Below are 22,042 nucleotides of genomic sequence, written 5' to 3' on the forward strand. Positions count from 1 at the left end.
AGCGTTCAATTCTTTGTTTTGCTCAGCATACTCACCACCAGTTCCATCCATTTTATCCTTAATGACTCAGTGTCATCTTTTTAATGGAGTGGAAGTACAACATAGAATATACCTACACCATTACTTTTCTTTACAGTCACCTGTCAATGGGCTTTTTAGGTTGCTTCCATATTTTGGCTTTGGTAAATGGTGCAGCTATAGACACAGAGCACACAGCTCCAGGGCAGGTATATATGCAACTGTATTTCCAGCCATGGGCAACAGGTTTTTTTTAATTTTATATTTATATTTTTTATATTTCCAGCCATGGGCAAGAGGTTATTTTGTTTCTCTCACTGCCTACCAGCAGGCTTTTTTACTTGCACTACTTAAAGAAAACATAATCAATTAACTAATCAAACTTAATTAATTTCTTAAAGTATAACGAATTAACCAATTAGTAAGCATTGATAAATATCCCAACCCCCTCCTTCTCAAGTCAGAGAAAACACTTGCCACTTTCTATCAGGCCCTATAGTCAGACTGCTAAATTCTCTCTCTCTCTCTCTCTCTTTTTTTTTTTTTTTTTGCCTCAAGGGTTATTGCTGGGGCCCCGTGCCTGCACTACAACTCCACTGCTCCTGGAGGCTATTTTTTCCATTTTGTTGCCCTTGTTGTTTACCAGTTGTTGTTGTTATTATTTTGTTGCTGTTACTGTCATTGTTGGATAGGACAGAGAGAAATGGAGAGAATAAGGGAAGATAAAGAGGGGGAGAGAAAGATAGAAACCTGCAGACCTGCTTCACCGCCTGTAAAGCGACCCCCCCCTGCAGGTGGGGAGCTGGGGGCTGGAACCGGGATCCTTATGCTGGTCCTTGCGCTTTGAGCCATGTGCGCTTAAACCGTTGTGCTACCGCCCCTCCCAGCCTGCTAGAATTCAAACCCCATACCTCCATGTGCTAGCTGTGTGACCTTGGACAAGTAACTTAACTTTTCTGTGCCTCAGTTTCCTCACCTGTAAAAACAGAACCAAAAGGGGCCAGAAGGTGGTGAACCCAGTTGAGCACATCTAACACTACAGGGGGAAGCTTCATATGTGGTGAAGCTGTGCTACAGGTGTCTTTCTCTTTCGCTCTCTATTTCCTCCTGCCCTCTCACTTTCTTTCTGTCCTATCAAATAAAAGTAAAATAAAATTGAACTTAAAAAATTAAAACCAATTGCACAAAGGGCCTCACGAAGTTGTTTTAAGTATGACAAAGATGTGATACATGCACAGGCTTGAAAATAATGCTTAGTGCTCTGAAAAGCTTTCAGTTACTGGTATTGCTTTCATTATGTGCTCAGTCCAAGACAGGCAGAAAAGACACTCAGTCTTGCTCAGAGGAACCACACAACCAGAAATTAGGAATGCTGGCAGGACATGTACTGTCATGATCTAACACGTCTATGCACTAATCATTTCAAGATCATTTCCATAGCCTAACCCTACATTGTTCTTCACAGCATCTGTGAAGAAGAAGATAAAAACTTTCACACCCATTGCATAGGCAAGAAAACTGGAGCTGGGGAGACTAAGTACTACTGGCTTGGTCAAAATCACACCTGAGTTACCTATAGTCAAATATGACTCCGTGACTAGGTTTCCAGAGATTTCTGCTTTATGCACATACGAAGTCTTCCTCTACCTCCGAGACAAGAATAGACTCCATCATTCTCCATCCTTTCAGAGGGACAACGGAATGAAATTCTCTAGGAAGCTGCCTCTTTCTCCGGAGTTTTGAGGCTGGCGCTCTCTTGCTCTCACTGGTGCTGCTTGGGCAAGCATTACTTAGCACAGCTTTAAATCCCTGGAACCTGTCAGGCTTCAATTCCCAGAAGATCAAAGAAGGTCAAAGAAAAGGACTTGTCATCGCTGTTCTGAAGCTGCTTCCCCCCCCACACACACACTCCCCCCCCACACACACAAGGGTTCTGAAGTTGGGTGCCTAGGACTTTCTTGCTGAAGATTTCTCTTGGGGCTTTTTAAAACCAAATGTGCCAGCTAATAGAATCAAATTGCCATTCCCTGAAGTGATGCCAGCAAACAGAGGTTCTATTTATTGCTTAGACAGCAGCATTTTAACTTCCAAAGCTCTTTCATGGCTATTTTCTTAAACCAAAAAAAAAAAAAAAAAAAGTTTATTGCTTTCAAGTCCTTCACCGAAACAGGTTTAAAAATGAAGTTGATTTCCCCACTCCACTATAACTAAGACAATTTCTCTTTATTTCAATTTCTTTAATCTCATATTCTTTCTTGCCAATTTATCAGCGCAAGCGCAATGACTAGTAAACAGCTCGAGTTTCTCTAGCAAAAGTAGACTCACAGGCTTTCTGGGGCGTGGCTGCTTTGCTAGAACAAAACACCAGCTTTAAAGATGGACTGTGATTGGCTACATTCTACATTATGTTAATTAAGCGCGAATGTCGCCGGGTTCTTTTAAATTACTTTTCCATTTAAAACATTAAAATGTGTTGTTAAATTAAAAAGGTATATTTATGGGCGATAACTGGTAAAATACTGAGTTACAAAGTATCTTTTTCTTCTAGCAACAGAATCAGAATTGTGGAAACTATTTCACCATCGGTGAAAAGTGTGCTAGTATCAAAGACCCAACAGCCACACTAGTGCTAACACTAAGACTATACTTTCAGGGATCATTTCTATAGTTTCTTACTAGAGAAGTTCCTCTGAATGTGTAGGGCACCCGAACCCACGAGGAGGAGATATAGCATTCTCTTCTGAGCGTGAAGTTGGCTCTAGGTATTGCTTCTTGCAACTGCCTTTTGCTATTGATGATCGTTCTGCTCTCCTTATATGGAGGGCTAGAGGGAGAGAATGCCTTCTGAGTGGTTTCTTCCATAGCATAATATAAGTTTGTTACTTTCTTATTCCCTTTTGTTGTCTTTTTTTTTTTTTTACTGTTACGGTTATTATTGTTGTTGATGTCATCATCATTGTTGGATAGGACAGAGAGAAATGGAGAGAAGCAGGGAAGACAGAGACAGGAGGGAAAGGAAAAAGATCTGAGACCTGCTTCACAGGCTCACCTGCAGGTGGGGAGCCGGATTGAACCTGGGACCTTCCGAGCCGCAGGTAGCAGTGGGTTAAGCATACATGGCACAAAGTGGAAGGATCCAGATTCGATTCCCCAGCTCCCCACCTTCGCTGGGGGGAGGGGGGGACACGATTTTGTAAGCAGTGAAACAGCTCTCCAAGTGTCTGTCTTTCTCTCCTCTGTCTTTCCCACCTGTCTTAATTTCTCTCTCTCCTATCCAGCAACAACAACAATGGAAAAAAGATGGCCACCAGGAGCAGTAGATTCCTAGTACAGGCACTGAACCCCAGCAATTACCCTAGAGGGAAAAAAAGAAAAAGAAAGAAAAAAATCATACATTGTAAATGTCTCCGCAGGGGCTGGAAGCTGGAGGCTGGAGCGAGGTGGGGTAGGGTGGATGTGTGCAAGCCACTTCCAAGTGATAGTACCACAATTATGGTGTCATTATTTCCACAACTATATTTTTAAAATCAATTATTTTTGGGTGGAGGGTTATGCAAAGAGACACTCACACTTGAGGCTCCAAAGTCCCAGGTTCAATCCTTCACACCACCATAAACCACAGCTCTGGTAAAAATAAATAAATAAGGGAGCCCGGCGGTAGCACAGCGGGTTAAGCGCACGTGGCGCAAAGCGCAAGGACCTGCGCAGGTATCCCGGTTCAAGCCCCGGCTCCCCACCTGCAGGGGGAGTCGCTTCACAAGTGGTGAAGCAGGTATCTATCTTTCTCTCCCCCTCTCTGTCTTCCCCTCCTCTCTCCATTGCTCTCTGTCCTATCCAACAACGATGACATCAATAACCACAACAATAAAACAAGGGCAACAAAAGAGAATAAATATTTAAAAATAAATAAATAAATAAATTATTTTTTTCCTTTCCTTTTAGTATTAGTCAGCTCCCTTTGATCATTCACTTAATCATTTACCCTGCAAATAGATATGTGATTTCTTATAATTTAAGATGGGATGGGGGTAGATAGCATAATGGTTATGCAAAGAAGCTTTCATGATTGAGGCTCCAAAGTCCCAGATTCAATCCCCTACCATAAGCTAGAGCTGAGCAGTGCTCTGGCAAAATAATATAAATAATAAAAATACATATCTATACACACATACACTCAGCTTTAGTTTCACACCTATCTGTGTGCGCACAACTCTCCACACCCATTACCAAAGTTCCTGTGCCCTGCCTCCTTCTAATAGTCACCATAAAAAAACTGTTCACAGACTAAGAGGGAATTTGGTTACTTTTTTTTTTTTTAAATATTTATTCATGAAGATAGGAGGAGAGAGAGAGAGAGCACAAAAGAGCAGACATCACTCTGGTACATGTCCTGCCAGGGAGTGAACTCAGGACCTCATGCCTGAGAATCCAATGCTTTCTATATCCACTTCACCACCTCCCAGACCACATTACTTTTTCTTTTTTAGTATATTGCATCTATAGTTCACCTATGAGCACCTCATAAATACATACTAAATGCTTTCTACGGGTCACTCTATTATTAGAATAATAAGCTGTAATCATCTCCAGGAAAGTGATCAAATATCACAGGTAAACATGTAGATTCTGGAGCCAGAATAACTGAGCTCAGTACCTGATCTTCTTGTTCCAGTTGTATAAACCTTGGCAAGTTACATACTCTGTGCCTATTTCCTCATCTCTAAGATGAAGACAAAGAATCTTTGTCTCACAAGCTGTTTTGAGAGTTATTAGCTTTCACCCATGTAGAGTATTTGAAACTGCATTCTGGAATATAAGTAAGAAATGTTAGTTATGATTCTCATAAAGTTACAAAATGTATCCTTCCCCCCCCTTAAACAATTCCTCTTTTATTTTTTAATTTTTTAAAAGAAAATTTAAAATAAAATACTAGGGTAAGGGAAACAGCATAATGGTTATGCAAAAAACCTTTCATGACCCTGAGACTTCAAGGTCCCAGGTTCTGCAGCACCATAAACTAGAGCTGAGCAGAACAGTGATCTGGTTCAAAATAAATTTAAAAAAATTATACACACACACACACACACACACACATGTTTACATGGAAATTATATCTTGAGATCAGGAGTGTTCAGGTTGGTCTAGCCATAAGCATCAGCAATATGCTATTTTGCTATAACCTTACATATAAACACCCAGGGCAGATAAACTATAAGTAAAGATTGTTTTGTTTTTTTTTGTGAACATATTGGTTTTTATTTGTTTTTTAGTTTTAGTGCTTCTTAAGGGTTTGCAAATTAGAGTAAATATTTCATTTTCTACTTTAGAGCAAGTTTAATAAACTTTTAAAAATTAGAATCTGTACAGCAAGGTTCTAGTACCAATAGTAGAAACTCTTAGAAGCAAAGACTCTCTCCACAGGTCAATAAATACTCTATCTATAGTCCAAGCTCTTGGTTGAATACAATTTGGATTATCTACAAGAATGACTTACTTTAGTATGGGTCCTGGAAAAGGATGACAGAGGACCTAGTGGGGATTGTACTATGTGGAAAACTGAGAAATGTTATGCATGTACAAAGTAATGTATTTACTGGTGACTGTAAAACATTAATCCCCCAATAAAGGAAAATAAAAAATACAAACAAAAAAAAATCAGAATCTGAATTGACAGATTCTAAAATAGTGCTATTCCTATTAATGAAGCTAGACTTTTACAATGTGTGCCTAAATTGATTTCTGGATTTCAATTTCTTCTAACTTAGTGTTTGCATAGAGGAATGCCACTGACTTCTGAATGTTAATCTTGTAGCCTGACACCTTACTGTATTGCCTGATGATTTCCAAAAGCTTCTTGCTGGACTCCTTAGGTTTTTCCATGTATACTATCATGTCATCTGCAAATAAGGAGAGTTTGACTTCTTCTCTTCCAATCTGTATCCCTTTAATTCCTTGCTCCTGCCTGATTGCTATGGCAAGAACTTCCAACACTATGTTGAATAGTAATGGTGATAGTGGGCAGCCCTGTCTAGTACCTGATCTGAGGGGAAATGCTTCCAGTTTTTCACCATTGAGTATAATGTTGGCTGTAGGTTTGCTATATATAGACTCCACTATCTTCAAGAATTTTCCATCTATTCCCATTTTTTGTAGTGTTTTTATTATAAAGGGATGTTGTATTTTGTCAAAGGCTTTCCCTGCATCTATTGATATGACCATGTGGTTTTTGGTCTTGCTTTTGTTGATGTGGTGGATCACATTGATTGATTTACGTATATTAAACCAACCTTGCATGCCTAGGATAAACCCCACTTGGTGATGATGAACAATCTTTTTGATATACTGCTGTATCTGGTTGGTTAGAATTTTGTTCAATATTTTCGCAACTATGTTCATCAGAGACATTGGTCTATAGTTTTCTTTTTTGGTTGTGTCCCTGTCTGCTTTTGGTATCAGAGTGATGTTGGCTTCATAGAAGCTGGCAGGGAGTATTCCAGTGTCTTCAATCTTCTGGAAGACTTTTAAAAGTAGAGGTTTTAGTTCTTCTTTGAAGGTTTTGTAGAATTCATCTGTAAAACCGTCTGGTCCAGGACTTTTATTTTTGGGGAGATTTTTGATAACTGTTTCAATTTCATTAGTTGTGATGGTCCTGTTCATGTTATCCACTTCCTCTTTAGTTTTGGAAGTTGGTAGGTATCTAGGAAATCATCCTTTTCTTACAGGTTCTTTAGCTTGGTGGCATATAGTCGTTCATAGAAGCCTCGCATGATATGTTGAATTTCTGCAGGGTCTGTTGTGATAACTCCTTTTTCATTTAGTATCCGATTAATTTGGGTCTTCTCCCTTTTTTGTTTTGTGAGTCTGGCTAAAGGTTTGTCGATTTTGTTCACTCTTTCAAAGAACCAAGTTTTACTTTCGTTGATCTTTTGTATGGTTTTCTTATTCTCAATGTTATTTATTTCTGCCCTAATTTTAGTGATTTCTGTCCTTCTGGTTGCTTTACGGTTCCTTTGTTCTTCTTCTTCTAGGCCTTTAAGATGTGCAATCAGGCTGTTTATTTGTGCTTTTTCTTGTTTCCTAATGTGTGTTTGTATAGCTATGAACTTCCCTCTTAGGACTGCCTTAGATGTGTCCCAAATATTTTGATAGCTTGTGTCTTCATTTTCATTGAATTCTTGAAACATTTTGATTTCTTCCTTTATTTCCTCTTTGACCCAAAAGTTGTTAAGAAGTGTACTGTTGAGCTTCCACATTTTGGGACTGTTACTACTCTTTTGTTGATTGTTAAGTGTTAGTTTAATTCCACTGTGGTCTGAGAAGATGCTTGGCATGATTTCAATGCTCTTGAATTTGCTGAAGCTGTCTTTGTGGCCTAACATCTGGTGTATCCTTGAGAATGACCCATGTGGATTTGAGTAAAATGTGTATTCCAGTGTCTTTTGATATGAATGACTCTAAAAATGTCCAATAGTTCTAGTTTATCTATCTCCTCATTTAGCTTCCTCATTTCTTTATTGATTTTCTGCCTGGATGATCTGTCAAGTTGAGAGAGTGGGGTGTTGAAGTCCCCTACTATGATTGTGTTGCTGTTAATATATTGCTGTAGCTCTTTCAGTAGAAGTTTGATGTATTTAGATGGCTTCTCATTGGGTGCATAGATATTAATAATTGTTAAGTCCTCTTGATTGACTGATCCTCTGAGCATTAAGTAGTGTCCATTCCTATCTTTTTTAATCTTATCTATTTTAAAGTCTATCATGTCAGATATGAGAATAGCTGTTCCTGCCCCTTTTTGTGGGCCATTGGCTTGTATGATAGAGTTCCATCCTTTCACTTTAAGTCTGTGTTTGTCTTGTTGAGTTAGGTGGGTTTCCTGTAGACAGCATATTGTTGGGTTGTATTTTCTGATCCACCTTCCTACCCTGTGTCTTTTAATAGGTGAATTCAGGCCATTGACACTTATTGATAGCAAAGATTGAAGATATTTTAATGCCATTCTTGTAGAGTTTTAGAGTGTTCTGATAAATGTCCTATTTATGGTGGTCTGTTTATAGGAGACCTTTCAGAACTTCTTTCAGGGCAGGCTTGATGATAATTGATTCCTTCAACTGTTGCTGTCTGAGAAGACTTTGATGCCTCCATCTAGTCTGAATGACAGTCTAGCAGGATACAATATTCTTGGTTGAAAGCCTTTCTCATTGAGCACTCGATAGATATCTTGCCATTCTCTTCTGGCCTTTAGTGTTTATATGGAGAAGTCTGCTGCTAATCTTATGGGTTTTCCTTTGTAGGTGACTCTTTGTTTTTCTCTTGCAGCCTTCAGGATCCTTTCTTTATCCTTATTCCTTTCCATTCTATGTATGCTATGTCTTGGTGTTTTTAGGTCTGGGTTAATTCTGTTTGGGACTCTCTGGGCTTCTTGAATCTTTATGTCTTTGATGTTGTCTTGACTAGAGAAGTTTTCAGCTATTATGGCCTGGAAAATGCTTTCTTCCTCTCCTTCTCTTTCTTCCTCTGGTATGCCAATAATGCATATATTGTTTCTTTTGAAGTCATCCCATAGGACTCTGTTGTTGTTTTCAGCATCTCTTAATCTCTTTTTGAGATCTCTTACTTCTTTTTTAGTTGTCTCTAATTCGTCCTTGATCTTGCTAATTCTGTCTTCAGCCTCATTGATTCTATTCTCTCTGCCTTCTACTGCTTTCTGGAGTTCATCTATTTTGTTGCCCTGTTCTGATACTGTTTTAGCTTGTTCAACTAGTTGCATTCTTAGCTCAGCGATTTCAGCTTTCAGCTCTCTAATAACCATGAAATAATTAGTATTTTCTTCCATAGTCTCATTTGTTGTTCCTGTATTTCTGATTACATTTTTTTCAAATTCTTTACTCACTCCTGTGATTATTTCCTTAGCTAATGTTTGGATGTTGAACTCATTATTTTGTGCTTCTCCCTCTGGGAGACTTTTAGCTGGACTCTTGTCCTGGTTCATTTCTCCAATATTTCTTCTTGTTGCTTTAACCATTTTATATATTATGTTATGAGTTCCCTTTCTCAGCACTTTTCAAATTACTGATCAACTATTGCCTGGATTGACTTGTGTCTAAGTAAGTTAATTAAAGGGTTCACAGTGGTGGAAGTTAACAGTTGTTTCAATAGTATTTTAATCCCTGAGTTGGAGCTCAGTGGTTTAAAAGCCTCTTTTTTTTTCTTCCCTGTAGGCTATGGGAGCCTGAGGGCTTTTAAACTATCAATAGGCTTCTTAGCTTAATCACTGACTCCTGACCAAGAGATAAAGCAGGGTGTGGCAGAGATAATCCAGTGGTTATGCAAAGAGACTTTCACAGCCCCTCAGCTATGCCACCAAAGTATAGGTCTTCTCCTGAGTTTCCTGGTTAGATCTCTGTCCCCTGGTGTCCCCCCTCCCTGTCGGTGCTCCAGATTCTGAGGGCAGTAGCAATGGAGACTCAGTGTTGCACTTGGTGAGTCTCTGGGAAGTCCTCTCCTCCCTTCATCTGTCCCTTTGTTGGTGGAGCAGACTGGAGGTGGTGTCTCAACTGATAAACTGCTGGACTGTTAGCAATCACTTAATCTCTCCCTACACTCCTCTCTCCTCTCTGTCACCAGCCACACGTGTTTGTACTCACCGGCGATTTACTGGGTTCCTGTGGTCATTTTAGTCCTGTCTTGTTTCGGTCCCAGGTGGTCTCCTTTGGTATTCCTCTCAATGTGTGCCTAAATTAAGCATGCCTTACTTAATCTATCTAATTCATGAATATAAATAAATACTACTTGGTAATAAAACTGGCAACATATTCAGCTTTTTCAGCCTACACACAGATAATTGTAGGCTTTTGTATCTAATTATAAGAGCATCAATAATAGTGAAGCACCAGCCTTTTCCTGGAGAACATTTTGATTTTATTTTTTCTATGTGGTCATGGGGGGGCATCTAGTTATTGACATTATCATATTATCTAAATTAACTTAATTCCCCAAGAAGGTATTAGAGCCCAACAGTATAATAATGATGGTATTTCACATTTGTCACCACACTTTGCAGGTTGCCTGGTGCTCACCCTTCAGCCAGGTCACGTGATGTGCATCAATAGAAGAGTTCACAAATAAAACTGATAAAATGAGAGCCAGGCGGTAGCACAGTGGGTTAAGTGCACATGTCGTAAAGCGTAAGGACCAGTGTAAGGATCCCGGTTCGAGCCCCTGGCTCCCCACCTGCAGGGGAGTCGCTTCACAGGCAGTGAAGTAGGTCTGCGTCTGCAGGTGTCTATCTTTCTCTCTCCATCTCTGTCTTCCCCTCCTCTCTCCATTTCTTTCTGTCCTATCCAACAATGATGACAACAATAATAACTACAACAATAAAACAACAGGGCAACAAAAGGGAATAAATAAATATTTTTTAAAATGTATTTTAAAAAAACCTGCTAAAATGCACTGTGGAACAAACAAATAGGAGCAGACTTTGCCAGGTCTATCAAGACCATGAATATGTTTCTTACTCTGTAATGGATTGTGTCTAGCCATCAGTTCTTTGGTCTTTCTTTGTCTTGAATTGCTCAAGGGCACTGCTTTTAAACTCTGAAATGATCTAAAATGGAAACCCTTCAAGGTGTTCTTCAGAGCAGTGGCTCCTTGGAATATAACTGGCATTAAGCAAAAAAGAAACAGAAGAAAGAGAACCATAGTCTTGGGGGATTTTCTAGATTGAACAGAGCTTGTGTTTACTACAAGACGCTTCAGAACCTTTTAGTGTGTCTCTACTGCAAATCTCCCTTAAGAGATTTCTTGAACTGTTTGGAATATTGCTTGAAGAGAACGCTTTTTCTCACAGATAGGACCAGTATTTATTGGTAAAGATAGTGGGACATGGTTATCTTTGCTTACTGTGTTCTGGAGAAAGGTATGCTGTCTGGCTGTTCCTAACAAAAGATTAGTTTCTTTTCACTCTAACAAAATATTCTACAAGATGCAAAATGAATAGGAAGGTCTCTGCCTAACACCAGGAACAATGTAGATTGTTCAAGAGGTTTGGAATTGCACATGATAATCTGTGGAAAAACAATGAGTCAGTTCACCTTGGTTCATACTCTTTGTTCCTTAAATGCAGTTAACAACGACAACAACAACTCTATACTTTTTTGTGTGTATATGACTGCTTTGTGCATACATTTTCATATGTGTCTGTATTGACTGTCACAGACTTTGTAATTATCTACAGAGTGACAACTTATGCATCCAGTGATTTATCAGTAAATACACACATACACATTTTTTGTGTAATTTCACACATGTGACCCTGGAGTGTATGTAAATGCCTATTTTATTTTGATATTAGTGACATTCAGGCACCTGAAATATATGGGGATATTCTCAGTTCCTTTTATGAAATTGGCACTGCTTTCTTTGTTTTCTTCTTTTAACCAGAGCACTGCTCAGCTCTGGCTTATGGTGGTGGGGGGAACTCACCCTAGTATTTTATTTTTAAATTTCTTTCTCTTTTTTTTTTGTGGCTTTTTATGCAGGGGATTGAACCTGGGACTTCGGAGCCTCAGGCATGAGAGTCTGTAAGCATAACCATTATGCTATCTACCCTTCGCCCTATTTTTAAATTTCTATAAAACAGGCATTTCACTAGCAATTTTTTTTTCTCTAGGTACTAAACAGTAAAGCCTACATATACTAGATTTAAATTCATGCCATCAACAAAAGTTTCATTTCCATATAAGTACATCTGGGTTACCTAGTAAAAGCCCGAACATTCAGATATGATTTTTTTGATGTAGACAACACATTCTTCTCTAACCTCTCAGTTTCTTCTAAGGTCTGTGACAGAGTCCCAAGATGTCTGGCCTTAATAAGGGGCGCACACCAAGAGGGAGCCAGAATAGCCTAAGCACTAGTACAGACACCACTCTTTGCCAAGAAGAAGTTAGGGAGACGATACCATGTCTGCTAGGTACTCAACTGCCAGGTACTCAAAGGATGAAAATCCCGGGCTCAGGCGGTGGCACACTGGGTTAAGTGCACACAGTACAAAATGCAAGGACCCGCACAAGGATCCCTGTTTGAGCCCCCTGCCGCTCTCCTTCTCCACCTGCTAGGGTGTGTGGTCTGCTTCACATGTAGAGAAGTAGGTCTACAGGTGTCTATCTTTTTCTCTCCTTCTGCCTCCCCCTTCTCTCTCAATTTCTGTCTCTATACAATAAAATGGGGGGGGTGTGGCCACCAGGAGCAGTAGATTCATAGTGCAAGCACTGAGCCCCAGCTCCCTGGAGGGAAAAAAAAATAAAAAAGAATTCATAGTCAAAATATTCTACCAAAAATATGAAATGTTATCCTTTCTACATTAATTTGATAAACCAGGATTCAGCAGGCCAGACACTAGTACTTACTAAATGTCTCCTCGAGTCCAGCATTTTTCTAAGTATTTACAAATATACAATTTAATCCTACAACTGGGCATCAAAGTTGTCTTGGATGCTTACTTTTATGAGCAACCTTAACTAAGCCTTGAGGTACCACAAGACTAAACATCTTTCTTTTTTTAATTTCAATTTTATAATCTTTTATTTATTTACTAGATGGAGACAGCCAGAAATTGAGAGGAAGGGAGAGAGAGAAGGAGAGAAAAGAAACACCTGCAGCCCTGCTTCACCACGTGCAAAGCTTTCCCCTTGCAGGTGGGGACCGGCGCTTGAACCTGGGTTCTTACACACTTACAGCACGTGCACTCAACTAGGTGTGCTACCACTTGGTCCCTGACTAAATATCTTTATGGATCATCTGTAAGGGTATTTCTTTTTCTATTTATTTATTTGTTTGTTTATTTACTATTGGATAGAGACAGCCAGAAATCAAGAGGGTAGAGGGAGACAGAGAGGAAGAGATACCTGTAGCACTGCTTCATCACTTGGAAAACTTTCCCCTTGCAGGTGGGGACTAGGGGCTTGAACCCTGGTCCTTGCACACTGTAACATGTGCACTCAACAAGGTGTACAACCTCCCACCTCTCTGAGGGTGTAATTAAACCTAAATTAGTGACAGACATTTGCTACTATAGCATATAGACATATTTCAATCTAGAATGAAATACTGAATAATTTAACTCAAAGTTAAATTTATTTCAGTATGGTGAATTTGGCTGCATGTACATGTTGATATTCAGGATTCTGAAGTTTTAATATATATATACATATATATATATATATATATATATATATGATTTTTGTTTGTTTGTTTTGTTCTTTTCCCCAAAGCACTGGTCAGATTTTTTTTTTTAAGTCATACTTTTAGGTTCAATTACAAGTAATTAACAACCCTGTCAGTGTGCCACATGAAATACTTATTCTTTTGGTATTTGAAAGAAATCAACAGTACACATCACTATTGCATCAATAATAGTTCTAAAAATTATATACTGTGAACATGATGGTGTGAATAATTTGGGATAGAAGACTGGATTGTGAGTTATTTATCTTTTTTATTTTTATATTTTATTTATTTATATTATTGGACAGAGACAGAAATTGAGAGAGGAGGGGGAGACTGACAAGGAAAGAGACAGACAGACCCCTGCAGACCTGCCTCACCACTTGTGAAGCTTTCCCCCCTGCAGGTGGGAACCAGGGGCTTGAACCTGAGTTCTTGTTCACTGTAATGTATGCGCTTAACCAGGTGCGCCACCCCCTGGCCCCACTGGTAATTTGTGACGGGGGGTGGGGGGGTGGGGGGTGGGGGTGGGTGCGGCTTGGTGGGGAGCCACAGCACCAAAGTGATAGAGGCTGGGTTCAATCCTGGGTCATGTACATGACAAAGGAAGCACACTATCTAAGTGAGTTGTTTTGTCAGTTGGGGTTTTTTGTTTGTTTGTTTGAATGCCAACCTATATCAATTCTAGTTTTCAAAACACCCATCTTTTTTTTTTTTAACTAGAGCACTGATTAGCTCTGGCTTCCGGTGGTACAGGGGATTAAACTTTGGGACCTTGGAGCCTCAGGCATGAGAGTCTCTTTGCGTAACCTTTATGCTATCTACCCTGGTCCAACACCCATCCTTCTTTTTTAATTTTTTAATTAATTAATTAATTAATTTATTGGATGGAGACAGCCAGAAATCAGGAGGGTAGGGGAGATAGAGAGGAAGAGAGACAGAGAGACATCTGTGGCCCTGTTTCACCACTCTGACGCTTTCCCCTGCAGGTGGGGAACAGGTGCTCGAACCTGGGTCCTTAAGCATTGTAACATGTGTGTTCAACTAGGTATACCACCACCCGGCCCCTCAAACACCCATCTTTTTAAGCTCAACTCTGGATTATGGTGGGACTGGGAATTAAACCTGGGACTGCTGAGCCCCAGGCATGAAAGTCTTTTGCATAACTATTATGCTATCTCCCTAACTCAAGTCATGCCACCTAAGTTAGTTCTGCCACATTGAGACTGTCACCAGCTAGTGCTCCAGGAGGCAGCCATTCTGCAGGAAGATTAGAGACAGGCTGTTTTAGAAGTTCAGACCATCTCTCTAGGGGAAATGAACTCCAGAAGGCAACTTTTAAAAACAGCTTTTAGTAGGAAAGATGGAAAGGGTGAGATGTTTCCTAGCATCATTATCATCGAGGAAACAATTTTGCCACCAACCAATACAGTTGCATCATCTGTTAAAAAAAAAAAAAGTGTTTTGTCTGCAGAGCAGATGTTACAAAGCTGTGTCATTTGTAAATAGAGATGAGAAATGTGAATGGAAGATGTGACCTTGCTTGATAATATATTTGAGGGAAACTAAGAACATTGAACATAATTTGAAACAAGAATGCAAGGATCATTCTTCAATCTAAATATAACCATAGGAAACATGTTTTAAAAAAAGCAAAATAACTCTCTGCTGCCTACCACCACACAGTCAAAAAGGGAGCCAGTTTAATTCTGAGGAGCTTAGACAAATGTGGCTGATTCCATGTCTTTGCTAAAAGAGCCAATTCTTCAGTTACAGGAGAAATTAAAGGCTAGGTGGGTTGGGAAGAACTTGGCAAGTAAACAGAAGGGTTTTATTTTTGCTTTATTTTTATTTTATTTATTTATTTGGTGGGGGGGTCTTGTTTTCTTTTTAAGAATCAATAATTAGGGGAATCAGGCAGTAGCATAATGTATTAAGTGCAGGTGGCACAAAGCGCAAGGATCGGCGTAAGGATCCCGGTTCGAGCCCCCAACTCCCCACCTGCAGGGAAGTCGCTTCACAGGCAGTGAAGCAGGTCTGCAGGTGTCTATCTTTCAACCCCCTCTGTCTTCCCCTCCATTCTCCATTTCTCTCTTTCCTAACAACATCAGTAACAACAATAATAACTACAACAATAAAACAACAAGGGCAACAAAAGAGAATAAATAAATAAATATTTTTTAAAAATAGAATCAATAATTAGGAAGAATAGTGCAGAGAAGTATATCTGTCAGTCAAATTTTCAGGGAAATCAGGAATAATGACTCCTATAGTTTTTCACTCTAAGAAGGCTAAGAGAAGGAGGGCAGCATAAGGGAGCTAAAGGGAGACAGCATAATGGTTACACAAAAGACTTTCTGTGCCTGCTGCTCCAAAGTCTCAGGTTCAATCCTGCATTACCACTATAAGCCAGAGCTATGCAGTATTCTCGTAAATTAAAGAAAAAGGAAACTAAGGGGGAAAAAAAGCTGGTAGCCCAAAGATGCGCCCCTTCTAGCTGATTACTAGTGACTGTCTGGACTGTCGTGACAGATTCCAAGTCCCATATCTACAGGGAAGGGTGGTGAGATCAGTTAGTAATGTCTGCCCTGAAGACCACATTTGCATAACAGCAACATGAATGAACAGAAACTTAGCACCCTGGACAAATAAATTTCTAAAAGTCTCTTTCAACACACGGCCTAGCTCGATTCATTTTCAGAAGAAGCCAGGCCTAAGGATAGCTAAGTGACTTAGCCAGGGTCTAGTAATGGGCAAGATTGAATTTGTGACTAGGCTTAAATCCCATACGACGGTGTTTTTCCATGACTAAATAATGTATCTTTTTTTTTTTTCCATCCAGGGTTACTGTTGGGCTCGGTGCCTGCACCATGAATCCACCGCTCCTGGAGGCCATTTTTCTCCCTTTTGTTGCCCTTGTTGTTGTAGCCTCATTGTGGTTATTATTATTGCCATTGTTGATGTTGTTCGTTGTTGGCTAGGGCAGAGAGAAATGGAGAGAGGAGGGGAAGACAGAGAGGGGGAGAGAAAGACAGACACCTGCAGACCTGCTTCACCGCCTGTGAAGCGACTCCCCTGCAGGTGGGGAGCCGGGGGCTTGAACCGGGATCCTTAACGCCGGTCCTTGCGCTTTGCGCCACATGCGCTTAACCCACTGCACCACCGCCCAACCCCCTAAATAATGTATCTTGTGACTCTTCTGAAATACCAATTAAGAGGCAGGGGAGATAAGGAGAGACACAAACAGAGGAGAATAAAGACTTGAGTGAGGGACCAAATGAAAAGATGAAAAATTCTGCAGAAATAGAGCTGAGACAGGAAGCAGATACCAAATAAACTACTTCTACACCTGGTGAATGCTAATTTCTTCCTTACCACACACCTGGGAGAACCTATTGGTATCACCTCTCACCTCCCTCCTTGAGCACCAGCTCTTATAGCCATGGCTATACAGACTGCAGGTCAGGTGCAGGTGACTTCCAGACCACAGCATTTGAAGTAGGAATGGAAAGCTGTCCTGAGTCAGTTTACTTGAAGTTTTCCCTAGGAATTTGAAACTGGGAACTGGAGACACACTTATCATTCCACTGAGGGACTGAGTTAAGAAAGTGGTCAAGCACCAGAAGCCAGGTTTGGTACACATGCATGCCAAAGCAGAGTGCTGGTTTGAATGGACAAATGAAGCAGATGCAGAGAACTTCAATGACAAGGGATTAAGAAGAGAAATGGAGGTGCTGGGTGGTGGCACATCTGATTAAGCGCACCTGTTACAATGCACAAGAAGAGATATGGAGAGATTAGCTGCCCTGGTTTTACATTTTAGGGGACTGAGCTATACTCCAAATCACTGAGTTCTGTGAGGTACCCTTGTGCACATTCCAAAACATAAGTGCTTGGTGTTTTGTGTGTGTGTGTGTGTGTGTGTGTGTGTGTGTGTGTGTGTGTGTGTGTGTGTGTTTAATGACCCTCTGGCAACCCAAATCCTGGATGGTTTCTATTTTTTATGAACACAGCACCCTTACTCTGGAGAGGGGGAGATAAGAAATAGGATCCTACAATAAATGTTCTCAGAAAATTCAAACCAATATGCTAATCTTTGTAATGATACTCTGCTTTTTCTCCACCAAGTAAAGCTCTAAGGTAAAATCAAATTAAACAAGACATCAGCTATTAAAATCTATTTTTTGCAATTAACTTCACAAATAAACGTGAAACAAATTTGTTATTTTTCATGCATTTTATGCATAGTAACCCCAGAGAAAGGGCTGTAAAATCCTGAAACACAGCATCCTGCTATTCACAGGCTACTAAAAATCCCAGATGGTAAAACCTTGAAAACTCTGCTACAAGAAAAATCAATGTCTGTCTCCTGAGTAAGGCTCTGGGATTGTAAAATTGGTTGGTGGCGTATGAAAAGTTCATAAAACTGAGAGAAAATAGGGAGTCGGGCGGTAGCACAGCGGGTTAAGTACACATGGCGCAAAGTGCAAGGACCGGCGTAAGGATCCCGGTTCGAGCCCCCAGCTCCCCACATGCAGGGGAGTCACTTCACAGGCGGTGAAGCAGGTTTGCAGGTGTCTTTCTCTTCCCCTCTCTGTCCTCCCCATCTCTCTCCATTTCTCTCTGTCTTATCCAACAATGACGACAACAATAATAACTACAACAATAAAACAACAAGGTCAACAAAAGGGAATAAATAAATAAATATTTAAAAAAAAACTGAGAGTAAATAAAGCACCAGCAAGCACTTAGGCAAGGCCTGCTGAAGACTACACTACAGTCCTCTTGGATGAAAGCAGAATGATATCAAGTCAGGAGGAATGAACTCTTTCAAAAGGCAATTTGCTTTTGCTGGAATTTCATTTTCATTGATGTCCTCCAACTCTGGCACAGAAATTGAGACTGTTGAGGAAAAGCCTGTTGAGATGTCACCAAGGGCAGCAGCACTGGCCGAAAAAGAAGGTGCAATTAACCGAGGGTTGTTCAGTTTAGGGCATCCAGCAATTACAATATGTGATTGGTAAGCCAACTTCTACTGCATCAACAATAAACAAATGTTAAGACCTGGCTAAACAGCAAGAGAAGAGAAGCTGGATGACTTCATGGAGTAGAACCACTTCCTTGCCTTGCAGTTCCTTCTACTGGAATAGTAATAAGAGGGGAATAAGCTAGACAAAGGAAGGAAGGAAGGAAGGAAGGAAGGAAGGAAGGAAGGAAGGAAGGAAGGAAGGAAGGGAGGAACTCTTGACTATTATAGTTATCAGTCATATCATAGCAGCATTAAAAGGAAAATACTTTAAGAAGCTTCTGGCCAACACACCATCTGGGGCCCTAGTCAGGAAATTCTGGGATTCCCACACAGATATGATGGGCCTCAATATCTAACAGATCCCTCCCTGCACTATCATTGGTCATCTCCATCAGGAACATCATAAACCCTCTTGTGGGCCACTACAGGACCTTGCCCTCAATGTAGAACAAAAATAGTAGAAACTGCCCCACTCTCCAGAGGGAAGCTGGGTCAACATACTCTGCCACTCAAAGATGACGGGTCCTGAAATGAGTGCAACCTATAATGTTCCTAGCTATGACCATAGAATGTGAGCTCACACCAACAGGGAAGCAGAACTTACACAGGCTCCTGTGCTAAATATGAGTAGACATGGGCCTTAGGTCAGATTGATGGGGTTTACAATTAATGGTATTTATATACTTTTCCTATATTTGGGAGCTACTCTGTTCCCTGATCCAGCTTTCTAGTCCTACTCTCAAGTCTGACATCGTCTCCCCAGACAATACCTGTAGCCCACCTACATGTTAGCTATGGGGTTCAGGCAAAAATTAGTCAAGTCATGGGTCCCTTGGAATATACTTAAAACAGATTTCCAACTCTCATCTTCTATACTTTTAACCTTTAGGTTACTGATTATTAACTATTTATTCTGCTTTATATATTTTTTAAAAATTTCTTTACTGGGGGATTAATGTTTTACAGTCGACAGTAAATACAGTAGTTTGTACAGTAATTTCTCAGTTTTCCACATAACAATACAACCCACACTAGGTCCTCTGTCATCCTTTTCTAGGACCTGTGCCCTCCTCCTGACCCACCCAGAGTCTTTTACTTTGGTGCAATACACCAAATCCAGTTCAGGTTCTACTTGTCTTTTCTCTTCTGATCTTGTTTTTCAACTTTAAAAAAAAAATATTTCTTTATTGGGGGATTAATGTTTTACATTCAACAGTAAATACAATAGTTTGTACATGCATAACATTCCCCAGTTTCCCATTTAACAATACAACCCCCACTATGTCATTTATCATCCTTCATGGACCTGTATTCTCCCCACCCACCCACCCCAGAGTCTTTTACTTGGGTGCAATATGCCAGTTCCATTTCAGGTTCTACTTGTGTTTTCTTTTCTGGTCTTGTTTTTCAACTTCTGCCTGAGAGTGATATCATCTCATATTCATCCTTCTGTTTATGACTATTTCACTTAACATGATTTCTTCAAGCTCCATCTAAGATGGGCTGAAAACAGTGAAATCATTATTTTTAATAGCTGAGTAGTATTCCATTGTGTATCTATACCAAACTTGCTCAGCCACTCATCTGTTGTTGAACACCTGGGTTGCTTCCAGGTTTTGGCTATTACAAATTGTGCTGCTAAGAACATATGTGTACACAGATATTTTTGAATGGGTGTGTTGGATTCCTTAGGATATATCCCCGGGAGAGCAATTGCAGGATCATAGGGTAGGTCCATTTCTAGCCTTCTGAAAGTTCTCCAGACTGTTCTCCACAGAGGTTGGACAAATTGACATTCCCACCAGCAGTGTAGGAGGGTTCCTTTGACCCCACAACCTCTCCAGCATTTGTTGCTGCTACCTTTTCTGACGTATGACATTCTCACAGGAGTGAAGTGGTATCTCATTGTTGTCTTTATTTGCATTTCTCTGACAATCAAAGACTTGGAGCATTTTTTCCATGCATTTCTTGGTCTTTTGGATTTCTTCTGTGGTGAATATTCTGTTAATGTCCTCTCCCAATTTTTGGATGGGGTCATTTTTTTTCCTGTTGTTGAGTTTGGCAAGCTCTTTATATATTTTGGTTATTAAACTATGTCTGACTTATGGCATGTAAATATCTTCTCCCATTCTGTGAGGGGTCTCTAGGTTTGAGATTGTTTTCTTTTGCTGTGCAGAAGCTTTTTAATTTGATGTAGCCCCATAGGTTAATACTTGCCTCTGCTTTATATCTTAATGCTTTTCAGACACCAAGTTGCAGATGCTACCATGATGCCAACCTGACTTCCCTGGGCAGGTGACCTCACCTATGTGTCCTGGAACCCCATGTCTCCAGAGTCCTGTCCTACTAGAGAAAGGAATATAGACTGGGTATATAGGTCAACCTGCCAACACCCATGTCCAGTGGAGAAGCAATTACAGAAGCCAGACCCTCCACCTTCTGCACCCCATAATGATCCTGGGTTCATACTCCCAGAGGGATAAAGAATAGGGAACCTTCCATTGGAAGGAATGAGATACGGAACTCTGGTAGTAGGAATTGTATGAAATTGTACCCCTCTTATCCCACAGTCGTGTCAATCATTATTGAATCACTAATTTAAAAAACAAACAAACTGGTGGCCAAATTTCAGTTTAATTGTGTTTAATCTCTATTTATTTATTATTGGATAGAGACAGAGAGAAACTGAGAGGAGAGGGGGAGGTAGAGAGGGAGAGGAGAGAGAGAGAGAGAGACACCTGAAACCCTGCTTCACCACTCATGAAGCTTTCCTTCTGCAGGTGGTGATCTGAGGTTTGAACCCGGGTCCTTGTGCATTGTAATGTGTGTGCTCAACTGGGTGCATTACCACCTGGCCCCATAACTCTGTTTATAAAAGACATAATGAGTCCACATAATAGTTTGTATAACTATTACCAATGTCTGTTAAATTTTTAAATATACTCATTCTGAGAAATATGGCATAACTGTACTTATCACAGTTATTTTTTCAAAATGTAAATATTATCTTTTTTTATTTAAAAAAAGGAAACAATGACAAAACTATAGGATAAGAGGGGTACAACTCCACACAATTTCCACCACCAGAACTCCATATTCCTTCCACTCCCCTGATAGCTTCCCTATTCTTTATCCCTCTGGGAGTATGGACCCAAGGTCATCATGGGGTACAGAAGGTGGAAAGTCTGGCTTCTGTAATTGCTTCTCTGCTGAACATGAGTGTTGACAGTTCGATCCATACTCCCAGCCTGTTTCTCTCTTTCCCTACTGGGGCAGGGCTCTGGGGAAGCGGGGCTCCAGGACACATTGGTGGGGTTGTCTGTCCAGGGTAGTCTGGCTGGCATCAGGCTAGCATCTGGAACCTGGTGGTTGAAAAGAGAGTTAACATATAAAGCCAAACAAGGTGTTGACTAATCATAAACCTAAAGGCTAGAATAGTGCAGATGAAGAGTTGGGGAGTCCTTCATTTTGTAGATAGCTAGTTGGCAAATTTTAGTTATATTCTAAAGGGTCCTTGACTATACTATTTTTCCCCCTGAGCCTGAAACCTGATATGTAGGTGGATCCAAGTTATTGTCTGGGGAGATGATGTCATGGCTGGAAAAAGGACCAGAAAGCTGGATCAGGGAAGAGAGTAGCTCCCTAATATGGGAAAGGTATATAAATATTGTTGACTGTAAACCCCATCGATTTGATCTGATCTGAGGACCATATTCAGTTTAGGAACCTATGTGACCTTTGCATCCCTGTAGATCTGAGCTTACATTCTGT

At 40.3% G+C, this 22,042-nt stretch overlaps 1 protein-coding gene and 1 non-coding gene across 4 annotated transcripts in view; one reads left to right on the forward strand and one right to left on the reverse strand.

Annotated features, from left to right (window-relative positions):
* Positions 1 to 22,042, reverse strand: part of KIAA1549L (KIAA1549 like) — a 414,360-nt gene that overhangs the window by 176,829 nt on the left and 215,489 nt on the right. The window lies entirely within an intron of this gene.
* Positions 2,656 to 2,871, forward strand: LOC132534106 (small nucleolar RNA U3). The gene has a single exon (XR_009545790.1). It is a non-coding gene; the product is annotated as a small nucleolar RNA U3 (small nucleolar RNA).

The sequence above is a fragment of the Erinaceus europaeus genome, chromosome 17 (genome assembly GCF_950295315.1).
Source record: "Erinaceus europaeus chromosome 17, mEriEur2.1, whole genome shotgun sequence".
NCBI classification, from domain to species: domain Eukaryota; kingdom Metazoa; phylum Chordata; class Mammalia; order Eulipotyphla; family Erinaceidae; genus Erinaceus; species Erinaceus europaeus.